The sequence below is a fragment of the Sciurus carolinensis genome, chromosome 9 (assembly GCF_902686445.1).
Source record: "Sciurus carolinensis chromosome 9, mSciCar1.2, whole genome shotgun sequence".
In the NCBI taxonomy this organism is placed as follows: Eukaryota; Metazoa; Chordata; class Mammalia; order Rodentia; family Sciuridae; genus Sciurus; species Sciurus carolinensis.
Genome location: NC_062221.1, coordinates 58,196,628 through 58,213,225, shown reverse-complemented (window position 1 = coordinate 58,213,225; position 16,598 = coordinate 58,196,628). Strand labels below are relative to the sequence as shown.

The window sequence follows — 16,598 nt, the reverse complement described above, 5'->3', positions numbered from 1 at the left end:
GATCCCATTTCTAAGTCTCACTGTGAGAAGTAGTCTCCTGGGAAAGCAGTTGTCCACACCCCAAATTAAAAGAGCCAGCATTCCCAGCAGTATCTCCCATCACCATGCAAGGGAGCCCTGGGTCGCAGGCAGAAGTGCCATTCCCTCTGGCAATAATGATGTACTCACACGAGGTCAGGCCCCACAGGCAGCTGCCTTCAGCTCTCCCTCACTCCCTCTCACAGGCCCTCAGTCCCAGAACAGGACACAGCCAGGAGGTGGTCCCGAAGCCTGAGGGGAGCAGAACTGAGACATTCTCTCCTCAACCTCCAGAACAAGGGGCAGAGGAATGGAGGGGGCAGGGCAGGGCAGGACAGGGGGAGGGGGGCGACTTTGTTTCTGGAAACAAGAATTCAAATCCTGCTTCTCCTAAACCCTGAGTCACCACCTTCTCTTCCAATAGATCAGTGTGGTGGGTAAACATTTCCAAATATGGAGAAGCAGGCTGGAGGATGTCAGAAAAATCACCCTTCTCTGCTCTGGCAGTTGAAGAACATGCCCCACTGAAGACAGAATTCCTTACTTAGAGTAAATTATTAACCCCACAGAAGCGGAGTCTCAATGATTCCATAGCCGTCCTGCTACAGGAGAAAGCCTCCAAGGAAGCGACTCGTTTGAAGGCTTTAAATTCGCCTTAGGAACCGGACCATCCAAAATGCAACAATATGAAATAAATTTATTAATTCGGAACAGGGGCAGCATTTTCAATGATGCCCTTGAGCTGATTGCCAGGAACTAGTCCATGGTACCCAGGTCATATAACTACTCCTTTCAGTTCCCTGTCCCTGACTCCCTTGCTCGGGAGGGGTCCTCCTTAGGAGCTTGGTAGAGTATGAGTTCTGCACGGGGCAGACAGCAGGCTTGAGGTTGCAGAATCAAACCAGACTATCAACAGAACTTTGTTGCTCTTGGAGAGAAGACCACGAGTCGCCCAGTTTAATTCGTACAGTTAATTCTGACCCTGAAGTCCCATGGAGTGTTCTAGGAGGAAGCTAGGCCCGTGAAGCCAGTCAGGAATGAATCTGGTCTAAAATGACTCCAGACTGAATTACAGAAAGAGAAAGAATGAGAGAGAGAGAGAGAGAGAGAGAGAGAGAGAGATGGTTTGAGAGGAGGGGGTGTGGAGGTGTGAGGAAGCAGGAGTCTACCCGAATGAAGAAGGAAACCCAACTCCATTTTTTGGCTTCCCAGTGGCTCTATGCCTGAGTGTGATCTTGCTCTACTCTTGGTTGTAAAGGCTTTCTGGGGCTAAGATGGGCCATTTTTCAATATCATTTCCCATTCCCTGGCTCTTGGACCTACAGGGAATCTCACCCCAGGGAGTTTTCAATCTGCAAATAGCACTGGGCAGGGAGTGAGAGGACCCAAGTCCTAAACCCCAGTAAGTCATTCATCGCGGTGTTGTCCAGCTCTCCTCTTGCAGCTAACAATTTACAAACTGAGTAGATATCCCCAAATTATACAAATATGTGCTCTTAAAGCAGTTTCTAGTTGTTCTAAATAGTCATCACACACTAACTTGATCACTTGTTTTATATTTTAACAAGTAAGCCACATGCAAATATATCTCACTTATTGCATGTTTAACAAATTAACAAATATAAGTGACCAGTAAGATAGGTAAGGAAACAGGGTCAAAGGACCTTCTGCCACATGCCAGAATCTGAATTCAATATAGAAATACTAAACACTGCAGCCCTCCCAGAGGGGCTAGGAGGTAGATGGAAGACAGTAAAGGAATGGTCTCCATTCTCTCAGGAATCCTGAGTTCCTCCCAGTATCCCAAGGAGCATATTTCACAGAAAATAGCTGCATAGAGCCTGAGAGCTCTAAAAACCAAGATCCAAGAGGTGAGTCACAGGGATGGATATAAAAGCCAGAATGAAAGACTCTATATTTACCCTCCATTTTGCAAACACTTGGAGTTCAATTTCCATATCTACAAAGGGACCCTTCATTTTCCTTCAGATATGTGTGCCTCTCTTCCTCCTGGCCACTAAGAACCTCTGGCCCAATGCCTGGCTGTTTATGAATCCCCCCATGGTATCCCTGAGGTCTCTGTGAGGCAGAGATCATTATCTCCTGCAGCTGCTAATTCCATCTTTCCACCAGAAAGTTCTTCCTTATATGGAGCCAAAATCTGGTTCTCTGGCCTTCAACCTCCTGCTCCTCGTTCTGCCTCTTAGGACCATATGTCAAGCAATGCTTGTCTCATTGGTTTGGAATTTTCGTAGGTGAATACATATACAGAAACAAAGCTCTCCCAGATTTCAGCCCTCAATCACTCCCGCTGTTCTCCTGACCACACCACACTGCTGACTCCTCCTGCATTTGCTGCCAACTTGAAATCCAGTCTTTCTGGGGTTTTCCAATGTGTTACTGCTAAGCAACACATTCAGCATTTGTCCTGCTAGCCATATGTGCTCATGAGATATATTCTGTAAAATCCAGTCACCTGTACTAGTGAGAAACTAAGTCAGATTGACCTTGGAGACCAGCTCTTCATCTACCTCTACCATGGCATCTCCGGTGCCATGTTCCTTCCCTTAGTGGATGCAGCTCAGGGATGCAAATCCCATTCCCAGCTCCCCACCATTGCACTTCAGGGCTGCCAGACCAAAAATTGTCCACAGGATACAAGGCTGTACCAAAGACAGAACAATGAGAGGGAGAGAGAGGGAGAGAGAAAGAGAGAAAGAGAGAGAGAGAGAGAGAGAGAGAGATGAGAGATCCATTCTATAGGAAAAGAGAGTCTTGCCAACACGATTCTCAGGATTAGAAAGTAAGGAAGCAGGGTCAGTTTGTTAATCACAGGGTTAGAAGCCTGTAATCTCTATGACTCTAGCACACTTCTGGACCTCAGTATTTTTTTTTTTTAACAAAAGGGGGAAAAAGTTCCTTTCATCTACAGTTCTAACACAGAATTTGAATTCAACATTCATGTAGTAAAAACAATGATGCCTGACACTAATAGTGTGCTTTCCCTTGCATTAAATGCTTTCCCACACAGTCTCATTTAATTCCCACTGACAACTACCTTTAGGGATAGTATGAGAAAACAGAGGTTCAGACAAGTTAACTATACTCCCAAGGTCACACCAACAGGAAGAGGTGAAAAGAACACAAAAGAACGCAGGTTTAGGAGTTGGACTACTTGAGATTCAAGTTCCATTTGTGCTCCATGCTGTTTGACCTCTGGTTAACTGTTTAACTTTTCTCAACCTCAGTTTGTACACCTGAAAATTAGAGATTAAAAGAGAGACTCTGCCTCCCCCTTGGAGTGGTTATAGGGATCAAATGAGATAATGAGAGAGAAAGCCCTGTGGAAAAGGGTAAGGCATTATAAAAGTGTAAGGGATTATTGTGCGATTACTTGTAAATGACTGTGCATTCCATTACAAACATAAAAAACAGTGAGGTCATTCACAAGACAAAGAAACATTAAGGCTTTGGGAATTAAAGGAGAATGATCTGAAGTTCGGCAGGGCTATGTCTACATGCTGCTCACTCTTGCAGTTCAAAGCTCAGCAGCAGCTGTCAGATTTTCAAACTCCAAGTCACATATGGCCACGGGACAGCTCAAGACAAAATCTCCCCTTTCAGCTAAAAGCAAACACTGGGCCAAAGAGAGGTAACAGAGATGGACATTTGGAATACCCCGAGATTCTCAACTCGGGAAATGTGGCCTTCCATGTTTTCCTTGGAAAAGTTGTTAGAAACACAGGCTCCAGTCTCTCTGAAATAAGCCCGTGGGGAAATAAATGTACAGTAAATAGCTATTTACCAGAGAACATCAGGAAGCGCCCAAGCATGAATTGATCAAGGGCACAAGATATTTCAAACTGCAGATATCAAAATGATAGTAAACTCCCATCCATTAGCTTCCCAGTCCAGCTCAATCTGGAATTCTGGCATCCCAGGCAGTGGGTAGCGGGGATGCTCAGGGCAGCAGAGGTCATTTACATAGCAGAGGTCTTGTGGGAGATCACCTGGGCTGGAGGGGGTGGTCCCAAGGAGCCCTGAGAGTACGCAAAGGCTGTTCTGGCTTCCTTCAGGCCTCCCCCAAAGCACTAGTTGTTGAGAATTTCTTCAATCCCTGCAAAGAGCCAAGTCATCGCTGTCATTTATCGTGGACTGGATCTTGCCCAGAAATTCATTCCCAAGGCTGAGGAGCACACAGCTCAATGATGACCATTTTCTGGTTTTCATTTTATCATTTGCTTCCGTGTGCTGAACACGTGAGAAAGGCACTACATTAATTTATTGCAGAGACATGTGCCTACTACGTATATGTGCTTGAATCCTCAGGGAGACTACAGCACAAAGATCTGTGAGAGGCAGATGCTTCAAAGAGCTCACTGGCCTACCACAAGACCAAGGCTGACTGTGATGGAGGACAGGATGTGGCCAACACCTTGAGTTCCATGTCTTCCCTCCCAGTGGCCGATTACTGTGGGGATAGGTATTACAAGAGGGCAGGGCAGGGGGCAGAGGAGAAGGATCAGAGGGAATCCAGGCAAAAGGAAAGATTTGAACCCAGGCAATGAGAAGCTATGTCCAGGAAAAAATAAGCTAAGTCAAGTTCAGAAGATGGTGGGCCACTAGTGAGAAGTGCAAACAGCTGGAGAGAAACACAGGCTGCTAGAAACATAAACTAAAGTCAAATGTTGTAGGCTGAGGTGACTCCACTCTATTTCTAAAAGCAGAGTACTGAGAAGCAAAACAAATCACATCACTAATGAAGTTAAAAAATAATGAACTCCTCACTGCCAAATAATAGCAGTAATGACTATAATTTAATGAATGTTTACTTGACATATACTATCTCATTTAATCCCAGCAATACCCCTCTGAGCTGGGCAGTCTGATTCCCATATCACAGATGAGGAAATGAAGGCTTAAAGAAAAGGAAAAGTACATATGTCTCAAAAACAGTAAGTAAGTACAAGAACCCGGAACTAAGTAACCCATAATGCAAACTCAATCCCATATAAAATTCTAGACTGTACTCTTTTTTCCCCTTGCTCAGAATCTGCCCATTTTATTTGTATGAGATGAAATCCTCTTCACATAACTAACATGTATGATAATCACATATAACAAACATAACTGTCTCCAAAAATAATTGACAAGATTTATTTATGTCTTCCCTCCAGGTCCTCTGTATCAGGAACTCTGACTTGGTTCTCAGCAACATGCACACAGTGGACACTCAATAGTTGCACATATTTACATAGACAATGTCTTTGAAAGTTGGGCCAGTAAAATAACACAATACCAGCTGTAATTTCAACTCATCTTTGCACAGAAAATGATCCAATATAAGCAAGGTTACCAGGGTCCAAAAGGAAGACATAGTTAGGTTGACAGAAGCAGGTCAATGACCCTGCACATGGGGCAGCCTGCAGGTTCTGCAGCTATTCAGAACCTGAACCTCCAGCTGGTACACCCAAGGTCTCAGAGAGAACTAGACAGAACAAACATTTCCTTGGAAAGATGGGAACTTGAGATAAAGGAGATGCTTCTAACAAAAGTGCCTCAGAGTTAAAGGAGGAGTTCTAGGCTGAAGGGTCTCAGCCTTAGGACCAGTCACAGCTTGTGGCTGGTACCAAGTGACTGTCTTAATAAAAAGAGGTGTTGGGCTACTACCATGGTTTTCAAACTTTTATTCCTACTAGCAAAAATTTTCTTTCTCATCTGGTTTAGAGCTCCCCTTCTCCCCTCCACTTCTCCCCTCTATTGTCACTGCAACTCCAAGGCTACTCATAGAGTCTCTCAGGCTCCAGGAAGCATGACTTGAAAATCATCAGCCTTCTAAGCTCTTCAGCCTCCAAGTCCATTAACTCCCAAAGTCTGCAATGTACTTGCTTAACAGCAGCTCGGCACTATTACTAGGGAGACAGGCAATGTGGACAGGTTGTAGCAAAGAAGAGGGAGATCTCCAATTAGAAACTCTGGATTACAGCCTATTTATGACCTATCTTCTCTCAAGCAATTTACTAATCTCTCTAACCCTGTTTTCTCACTTGTAAAAGAGAAAACATTATTAGTTATCTACCCAAAAAAAGGGAATTAATCAGTTTAGTAAACTAGTTAGCAGATTGCTACAATAAATGCTATATTATGATCATCCATCTATAAATGTATCTTAGCCTGCAGATGGAAAGTCAGGGAGAGCAAAGATGCTCAGCTAGCAACAGGGGCCCATTTCTTTGTTCCCTTGCTCTTGTGGACATGTTCAACCTGAAAAAACAGCATGACAGTCACAAGAATTACTGGGAGCAACACATTTTGCATCCCAAAGTCTTATGGTTTGTATCTGGAAATCTCTGAAATGACAACAAATAGAGGAATAGAGGAAGGAGAAAAAGGAGTATGAGAAAACCACTGCTCTGGGTCATCAGCATCCACGGAAGTGCTCATCTCAGCATTCCTACGCCCAGCTTCCACACAACTACCTGCATGGCTTCAGAAATCCCTTCTGTTCTCTGAGTTTCAATTTCCTCATCTGTAAAGCCAGGATGAGAACAATCCCATCTTCTATCTCGCCACAATATTGTACACAACAGAATTCAGAGGTGCAAAATCTCTTCCTTGCACATGAGCTCTGCACCCCTTGGGGGTACTCTATGATTGGGGTATGGTCAGTGGGAGTCCTCACTGACCTACCCTTTCTCTAAAGATGGTCCCACCAATACCAGTCCTAAACATCCACTTCGCCATAAGAAATATTTGCACATTTCTTTGTGGTTGACGATGCTTTTCACATGCCTCACCTATTTGAATGTTTACTATCAGATATAACCATGATGCTCATTTTACAAATTGTATAGTAAGTGGTTGAGCTGGAAGCCACAAGCCAGCCTTTGGCTCCAGAGCCTCTGCACACTGCACTCTCTCTCCCATAGCAGAATGCAATTTAAGCCCTGCTATAAAGGTGCAGTGCTGGCCCAGAGGCAAGCTCACCACATGACTCTGGGCAAATCACTTTCCTTCTCTGAATCACAGTTTCTCCATCCAACAAAGTAAGTTCCCTACACATTCACACACTCTTTCTCTCTCACCTCAAAGACTTTAGAAATACTGTAGAGAGAAACTAACAAGGAGGTGTCTCACATGCAGTATATGGTTGCTCAATTCAGCAGTGAGCTTCCCATTCCAACCTCCAAAGCCCATCTGTAAAGAAAGAAGAAGGACTGACCCAAATGTTCAAAAGCCACCATGACCAGCACCAGGAACACTGTGCAGCAGCCATCTCCATGCAGACCAGCAAGCCGCTCCCAAGAACAACTGCAGTCATGGTCACAGCGCATGAACCTTGTCAGCAAATTGCTGGTTTGATTGGTAATTAATAATAAGCTCAAGAAGCAAAAGCACTAATGCAAACACACAGTTTGCTCCTTGCATGCCTCCTGGCCTAGGGGCTCCACAAGGAAGGTCCATGGAAGAATCCTCTGTCCTTCAAGATTCTTAGGACAATGCTTCCCTACGGTTGCCACCAAACCACAATAAACTCAGTGGAATGTGGAGACAGTCTCAGCCACCATGCCCTCTCTGCGTATTCTTCAAAAGTCCAAATGCTGACTACCAGGACTCCTCAGGACCACAGGATCCTAGATCTTGTAAAACCCACGTACCACATAGTCCACCTCCTGTAAACCATAGATTGACTGGGGTATTCATTAATTCAAAAACATTACTGATGTCTACATGATACGTGGCCATTAGATAATGCAAGGTCTGTGCTCTCAAGGACCCTGCTCCAATATCTTAAGTGGCTTATCAATAGCAACAAAGTAAGACCAGGGACTTTATTTAATAGCTCAGGTGTTTCCACAACCCAAACTCAATGCATTCCCATCATAAACACACTCACCGCCCCTCAGTACACATTCTCTGCATTACTCAGACTGAACTCTTGGTTCATGCTATCATCTGTGTTTGACAGGCTACTCCTCTACTCCCCAAAACAAATATCCATATTGCAAACATCTTCCAAGGTGTATTGGTAGTTCTTAGTGGAAAGAAATTGCCCTTTGGAGAAAAAGTAATGTATCTGCATGTCTCATGTATCCCTGGCCATGACCTCTAAATGCCAACAGTGGCCTGGCCTCCAGAGACTGAGACAACAAAAAATAATCTGCCACACTTTCAAATGCCCTTAAAGAGATGGTACTGCCACCAACTGAGATTCACTGGAACACATTCACTCCACAGGAAATGCCCTTATTCTCAGCCTGGTCGGAAAATCTCTTTTCCCTGAATTTGCTCAACCTAATATGTGTGACATTAATCATGACCTTCTTTGTACTATTCTTACTATGAACTTGACTTATTTCTTTTCTCAGTGTGGGCTTCCTAGAGAAGAATCCGTGACTTTTCTCTCCCCACATTACCAAATCTAGCATAGGATTAGGCTCACAGTAAGTTGAGTATTCTTCGAACATCCAAATGCTAACTGCCCAGCTCTCCCAGGATCACAGGATCCTAGATCTTGCAAAACCTAGGTACCAAGTAGCCCAACTTGTGTATACCACAAGTTGACTGGAGCATCCATTCATTCACAAAGCATTACAGATGTTTGCATGTAAACAGAATAACTGTCCTATGGCATGACTCCTAGGAAGAGATTAAACTAACTGGAAGATTATAAATCAACCACCATTGTCAAAAGTAAGAAAGATTCATTTAAGAAATTGAAAGTGAGCATACAGTCCACTCTTTTGGCATAGTAAGTATATTAATTTATATATTTTATATAAAAAGATAAATACCAGATATTATACTTAATTTTATTGCCATACTATGATTACTTATAAAAAGTTGTATTTCAGGATAATAACCCTTGGGAATTTTGAATGAATGTGTTGGGGGCACACATATTCTCTTCATTGGCTCAGACAGAGTCCATCTCTACTCCAGAGAGAGCCTATTTGCACTTTTAAATCCACATTTTCCACATTCCCTCAAAGTTAGTAAACAAAGTTCCAACACTGAGATGTATCAGTGTGCAATTCGGAAGGTGGAAATGAAGCTAAATTGTCCTCCTGCTATTTCTACTAGCAACCTACAGCATGGAGTAGTAAGAGTCAAAAAGTCACTCCATGTGGCAGTCCAGTGCCAGTCACCAACTCAGGATGATGAGGCAAGCTGCAGAGGTTTCAGCAGGGGCTTCCTAATCCCATCTTCCTCTGCCTGGATCAAGGCTATGGACTCAATCCTTACGCTCCATAGCTCCACGTGTAGCTTTCTGACATGCACTGCTCCGGCCTCTCCAACAATTTCGTTAGCATCTCTTTCCCTGAATCATTCATTCCCTTTCCACTTAAATTGTATGGACTGTCTTTCCTAGACAGGAGATGCAGGAGGAGAAAAAAACGTGGATCAATTAACAGATCATTCATCCCTTCCTCTTATTTCTCATCTGCCCCAAACCAATGTCTGTCTATACGTATTCCTCCTGAGATGCAGGAGGAGAAAAAAACATGGATCAATTAACAGATCATTCATCCCTTCCTCTTATTTCTTATCTGCCCCAAACCAATGTCTGTCTATACATATTTAAGACCTTCTCACTTGCCTCTGTGAAGGAAAGAAAAAAATCTCACTTCATCATAATGAGACAAATAGACCTAGAACTCTCAAAGTGACATAAGTAATAGGTTACTAAGCTAATCATAATTGCACAAACTAGTTTATGGTCAGTGCAAACTCTAATCCATGTATAATGAAGCACCTCCTAGCCTAATGACTAACTTTTTCCTGAGAATTCCTAGCTTGGCCTCTTTCGAGATTTGCACCTCACAGATATGCTCGCCTCATGTCTGACCCATCTCACTCTGCACAGCCTACAACATAGGACTCCAGAAACATCTGTTCCTCTCTCTCTTCTGCTTGGCCAAAAGAGGCGTTGGCACACTGTGATTTCAATCATGTGACCCCAGGAGTATGTCCAGACTGACATGCTCTTCTAGAACTCTGCCACTGCATTGAGAGGTGAACTCTATTTCCACTTCCCTGGAATCAATGGAGTATAACGCAGAGATCCAGCTTCCACCTGACACCTGCTACTCACTCTCACTTGCTCTCTCTCCCTCTCTCTCTGACTCTATTTCTCTGTGTCTCTCTGTCTCTGTCTGTCTATCTCTCTCCCTCTCTCCCACACTTTTAAGGTTCGCTCTTGGAAACCAGCCACCAAGCTATGAGAAAGTTAGGTGGAACTCTGAGCCACATGGAGAGACCATATAGAGATGTTCTGACATGGATAACTGGCTTGAAAGTGAACATTCAGATGCCTCTAGCACCCACCTTCAAGCCTTCCAGCCTTGTAGAGAGAAGCCTTTCCCGCTTTGCTCTGTTCAAATTTCTGACCCAGAAAATGCATGAGCATAATAAACGATTGTTATATGCTAGGAAGTTTTGGGGTAATCTGTTATAGCAAAGAAGAACTGGAACAAGCCCAGCCCTTCCTTTTTATCTTTCTGGTACCACACATGATGACTATGTTCTTTATAGACATTAGATTCAGGTTGTTAAGACAGAAAGAAAGGGGTTGTGTGTTCTGTGACAATAATAACTCTGGGAGGCAGCACATTTAATGGAGAAAACAAAGAACTAAGTATAAGCACAGACCAATCACTCTCGGTCTGTTCTGTGCCTACTCAGAAAACATGAGGAGCAATGCTATGTCTCTAGGCCTCTGTTTGCACATCTGTAAGATGGGTATGATAATGCCTGATTGTTGAAGGGGTTGTGAAGATGAGATGAGAGAATGGCTGAGGGTCACTTGACCCAGAGCCTGCAACATCTGATGCTGAAATATATCCTCCATAGAACCTCTGGACTTCTATCTGCCCCTACCAAGTCTGTAGTGAAGCACAATTTCTCTGCTTTCTTACTCAGCATGGAGCCCAAGGTCTCATACACAGGAGAGAGTTAGAAAATATTATGCAGAGGCACAAAGCTTTATTATCTCAGGGTATGCGGTACAGAGGTTAAGAGTGTGGGGCTGGGGAGATAGCTCAGTTGGTAGAGTGCTTGCCTTGCAAGCACAAGACCCTGTGTTCAATCCCCAGCACCGCAAAAGAAAAAAAAAAAAAAAAAAAAGAGTGTGGTCCCTGGAACCTCTGGTCTGGGTCCAATTCCCAACTCTCAGTGCTTGCTGGTGGCCTGAGGCAAATTACCTAATCTCCTTGTTCATGTGCCCTTATATGTAGAATAGGGACAGCAATAACACCTTCCTCATAGGAAATACTACAAATAAGACAGCCAGGACAGTACCTGCATGCAGTAATAGCTTGCTAAGTGTCACCAAGTGTGTCAACCTGGGAGCAATCTTGGGACATAGGTTTAAGTCCTATTTTGCAAATGAGGAAACAGAGAGAGATTACAAAACTGGCCCACAGTCAGGCATCTCTTAAGGAAGGGGAAAAGGTAGGATCCAAATCCAATTCCATGGCCTTCTCCCCAAAACTGGAACTCTTTGCACTTCAGCATCCTTCCTCCCCGTATGCACATCTAAGGGAAAAATGTATTTAACTGGAAGAGGAAAAAAAGCAGCCCAGACATAACAGGGTTGTACCTTGGGAGCTTTCTGGGTATCACAGGATGATAAGGCCAATGTCATAAGCCCTGCCTTTCAGCACAGTCAGCTCCTGTGGGTAAAATTAGCTCAGCTCTGCTTCAGTGCTGCCCGAAGCCCCAAGGCAAAACTCACCCCAGGCAAAGCACGACCTTACTTGACCCTCATTCTCAGGAAGGGTCCCTCATGCACCTCGTTAGGGCCTGAGATGACTCATTTTGCTCCTTCTCAGACTGCCGAGGTCACCTCTCTGTTATCCAGAAAGGTTGCTCCAGCTCTGAAGGAGAAGGAAAGAAGCAAACATAAGCAACCTTTCTGCAATCCTTTCCTCCAAGGTGGCTCAAGCAGGGACTGGGGTGCCTGCCTGCTGTGCCAGCTGTATGTAGGGGGAATGAGGCTTTCCTGAGTTATATAACCCAGCTAAGGGACAAAAGACACTAGCCCAAAGGGACATGTGACATTACCCTCCTTATTTTATGCTGGTAATGATGGCATTGAGCAGAGGGCAGGCCTACTTGATATCCTGGTGTCCTAGAGAACGCAGCACACTGAGGATGACCACTAGAGACTTCTCTGTTCTTTCCTACCTCAAAACCACACACTAGAGGGCCAGGCTTAAGGGCCACCTCTCCCAGGACCCTCCCTACTCCCCGCTGCCAGGCCGGAATTTCCATCACAGCTCCCACAACGCCTTCCCTTTACTCTTTATTGTTTCACATTTATTTGTTCAACAAATAACTCTCCAACACCTATTTTTTATTTGAGGATATAGAAATAAAAAGAGTAACTCCTGCCCTCCAGGAAAGGTAGCCAAGTTCAACAAACAGCCTAACATGGAAGCAATGGAGGTCACAGGGGTCAGAAATGAGAGCAATCTGGAAAGGTGTGTGGGACCCTGACTGGGTGGGCAGGGAGTGTTGCTTCAGACAAGTAAACAGTGTAAATATTAAGTCATGGAGGCTATGGAGAATCCAGACACATTCCTGGATACATGCATTAGTGAGACGAGAATGGGACAATGGAAAGGGGCCGGATCACCCCCTGCCTCATGCCATCCCTGTCTTTTAGCTTGTGCAAAAGATTTGGGATTTTACCCTTAATGAAGAAATCACTGATGGGTTTCAAAGATAGGAACATCATGGCATAAACAGATTTGCACATTTGGAATCTCACTCTGGAAGAACAGAGAATGCAAAAGACAGGGAAAGACTAGAGAAAGAAGGTGGCTGAGAAGTGCAGGGGCTTTTCAGGAAAGAGATGCCGAGGGCCTGAACTGAGGAGGGGCAGTGAAGGTAGAGGAAGGAGGAGCAGGAGCTGTTGCCTTGGTTGGCTCAGTAAGATCTGAGGAGCACTAGATGCAAAGGTGAGGGAAAGGGAGAAGGAATCCAGAAGATTCCATTTCTAGGCTTGAGTGACTGGGCACATGACAAGGCCCAGAGACATGCTGGCCTCAGGTAAGCAGAAGTGTCTAAAAGGCACTTACAAAAAAAGCATCTGGACTCCAAACCAGGTCATCAGAAACCATGAGAAGAGCACAAAGACATAAAGACGACCAAAGCACAGCTCTGTCTTCCTTTATCCACGGGATGACATGATGAGCAAGAGCCAGCAAAGAGATCTCCAGGAGAGGCCAAAAGGAGAGGGACAAATGAAGGATGCCCAAGAAGTCAGTGGTGAAGAGCAACAGTACCACACAGGCCAGAGAGGGACGGCGCTAAAGACAAAAGCTGTGGCCTCACAGACCTGCGTGAGAACAGCTTCCGTCCCATTGAAAGGGGTTAAGAAGTCAAAAGAGCAGGGTGTGGTGGCACACACCTGTTATCCCAGTGGCTCAGGAGGCTGAGGCAGGAGATCATGAGTTCAAAGCCAGCCTCAGCAACTTAGTGAGGCCCTAAGTAACTCAGAGAGACCCTGTCTCTAAATAAAATATAAAAAGGGTTGGGGATGTGGGTAAGTGGTAAAGGACCCCTGGTTTCAATCCCCAGTACCAAAAAAAAAAAAAAAAAAAAAAAGAAGCAGCCAAAAGAAAATAAGGACAGAGGACATAGGGACAAATACGAAGGAGAAGGGCAAATCCACCTGGCTCTCACTTTCTCTGTCACCAGAAAGTTTCTTCACCAGTCTGTCCATGAGAGGGACAATGCAAGTCATGTTCATAACTGTTAACTTCCTAGCAGTCACATTTTTAAAAAGGAAGAAAGAAGAGAAATTAGTTTTAATAGCATGTTTTATTTAACCCAATATATCTAAAATAGCATGTCAATCAGTTATTAACATAAGAAAATTAATGATATCGTTTTTGCACTATGCCTTTTTGAAATGTGAGAATTTTACAATGAAAGCACACATCAATTTAAACTAAACACACTTTAAATTGTCAACTGTCCCATGTCATTCTGATTTAACACTAATGAATCAGGGCTCAGCATGGTACCTGGCATGCTGTGTGTGTGTTTCTTTTTTAATATGATAAAATGATGGATTGATGAATGAGTGCAAGACTGGATGGATGCACTGTTACTTCACTAAGAAACTTGGTGAATTCTCTGTAGTTTCTTTCCCTCTATCAACTATATTTTAAGCTTCTAATGTTGAGTTATATTATAAGCAACCTTGATGTAGCTCAATATTAATAGTATAACTTTCATTCTTCCCCTTCAAAAATCACAAAATTTCTCAATCTCTAAATTACTTTAGGGCAAAATAATTTTGTCAAACACTAATCAAAAGAACTACCACTCAAACAGATCTCAAATTGGAACTCTACTTCTGAGTGAGCCTCAGTTCTCCTTCCATAAAATGGTATACAGGAGCTGAAGAAAAGGCTCTTGGTGGAGAGCGCTCACCTAGCATGCGCAAGGACCCCGGTTCGAATTCCCGGGCCCCCTGAGGGGAGGAAAAAACTAAAAAACTAATAATAATAAATAAATAAATATAAAATAAATAAATAAAATTATCTCTACCATTAAAAAAAAAGAAAGATGCTCTTTTTGCAAAAAAAAAAAAAAAAAAAATACAGCTCCAACTCTGCATATAGCAATATAGCATAGGCTCACTGCAAAATTCAAATGAAATAGTGAAAACACAAAGCACTTTGCAGAAATAAGGATCCAGAAGTATTCCCTTATTATAAATATATGCCATATACCTTATACCTTATAATATTATAACTTCAATCAGGTCTGCAAAGTTGGTCAGAATCCAAATCTCTTTCTATTCCCTTGTTTGTGACTCCAGTTTTTCTTAAAAACTATCCACTGACCAATCCAGTCAGATAAAACTATGAATACATAGGTTACAGAGTATAATGCCAGGAAAACTTTAAACTCAGCTGCAAGTGCCATTTAACCCAAGTTCTGTTCTACTCGCAAAAGAAAGACAATCATTCAACTTGGTATTCCTGTTACATATTTTCCACAGCCAGTGAGTCTCTTGGCAAAGCAGTCATTCACATCCAGTCTCTACCAGACCACTCATATACTTACATCACCTTTCTGTGCCTGATCACACAGGACAGAGGTCGGAGCTCTTAACTGCCAGGTCTGTAAGAAAAACCAAATGCACTGACTTATCATGTCATGTAAGGGCAGTGGCAGGTTAGGCCAGTTTACCAAACTTTGTTGATGTTTAACAAACATGTCATGACACAGGTTACATGACAGGCAATTTTCTACAAACTTTACAAATATTAATTCATTTCACCTTCCCAAGAACCCTATGAAGAGCTACTATTATCACTGTTTCCATTTTATAGATAAGGAAATCGAGGCAGAGGTAGACAGAGAGCTATAACACAGCTCCCCAACTGCCAAGCCCTACGGCCAGCCTATTGAGCCCTGCTCAATAAGGGCAGAGGAGCAGCAGGTTGAACGGAGTGTACGTGCCAGCACAGGCCTGAGGCATGGTGGGCCTGAGGTGGAAAGTGCTAGTAGGGCCAGTCAAGGTGCAAACACCAGCTCCCCACAGTGCTGCAACTCCAGAACCCCCCACCAAGCATTCACCAACTTCAAACTCTGGCTTCTCCAGAAGCAGGAAGGAAATGGAAGTAAGGCAAACTTGAAAGGGATTCAGCGCTAACCAAGAGCATTAGTACTTTTCCAAACCCTAATTAGCATAAGTTTGGACCAATAGCCTTGACCCAAGGGCTATACAGCCCCCCTAGACTAGCACAATCTATTGGTTTCCCTCTTGCCCTGTGGGAGTTCTTTCTCTATGCACACTTGAATAAATCCTACTCCTACTCTCACTCATTCTGGTCTCTGGATTTCGTTCTTTGAATTCACAAGAACCCAGAAAGAAGAAATTGATGGTGAACTGCTGAGGTCTGCAGCAACCCTGGAGGGCACAGCCCACCATTAAGAGTCGCAACACTTCTTGGCTGCAGAGACCTGACAGTTACGCAGACCCCACCTGTCAGCAGAAGTACTGAATCGGGTTTCATCTCAAAACTCTGGTTTCAGCTAAACAGGGCAGCACTGGGAACGGAATCCAGGCAATGTGGCTCAAGATCTGGGTTCTTCATCGCCACACTCTGCTGCCTCTCAGCTGGTTTTGTTTTCCTGGATTATATTTGTGGGGAGGCAGGGTGAGCAGAACACCAAAGTATTAATATACAGTAAGAAATATGAAGGGCACACAGACCAACAACTATCCCCAGCATCATCAGCACATTCTCTCCCTAAAATAGTCACAGGATAGGCCAAATCTTAACCAGGAACCATGTTACTGATTTACTCTGAGAATGCCCTGTCACAAGACCAGCAAGATGCAGATCCATGTGATCAGCAGATTGTCTCTGTCAACACCAGGAGGCTATATCAAGAGAATGAAAGTCAAGTCTCAGGGGCAAAGAGGAGAGACTGAAACATCCATCTTCCCAAGAAGAGTCTTGCACAAAGTGCTGGAAAGCCCTGGAACCAAGGTCCCCTCTTCCCTGAATCCTGACAATGCTTGGAGCAAGAAATTCTAAACCCACTTT

At 43.8% G+C, this 16,598-nt stretch overlaps 1 protein-coding gene across 8 annotated transcripts in view; it reads right to left on the bottom strand.

Annotated features, from left to right (window-relative positions):
* Positions 1-16,598, bottom strand: part of Lpp (LIM domain containing preferred translocation partner in lipoma) — a 651,895-nt gene that overhangs the window by 599,032 nt on the left and 36,265 nt on the right. The window contains exon 1 of one of the 8 annotated variants that reach the window (XM_047563187.1): positions 15,106-15,124. The exons of 6 other annotated variants lie outside the window; for them this stretch is intronic. The gene's annotated coding sequence lies outside the window, so the exon portion shown is untranslated. Of the gene's footprint in view, positions 1-168; positions 297-15,105; positions 15,125-16,598 lie in introns of those variants that run through there. One more of the 8 variants, XM_047563185.1, reaches the window with a different exon arrangement.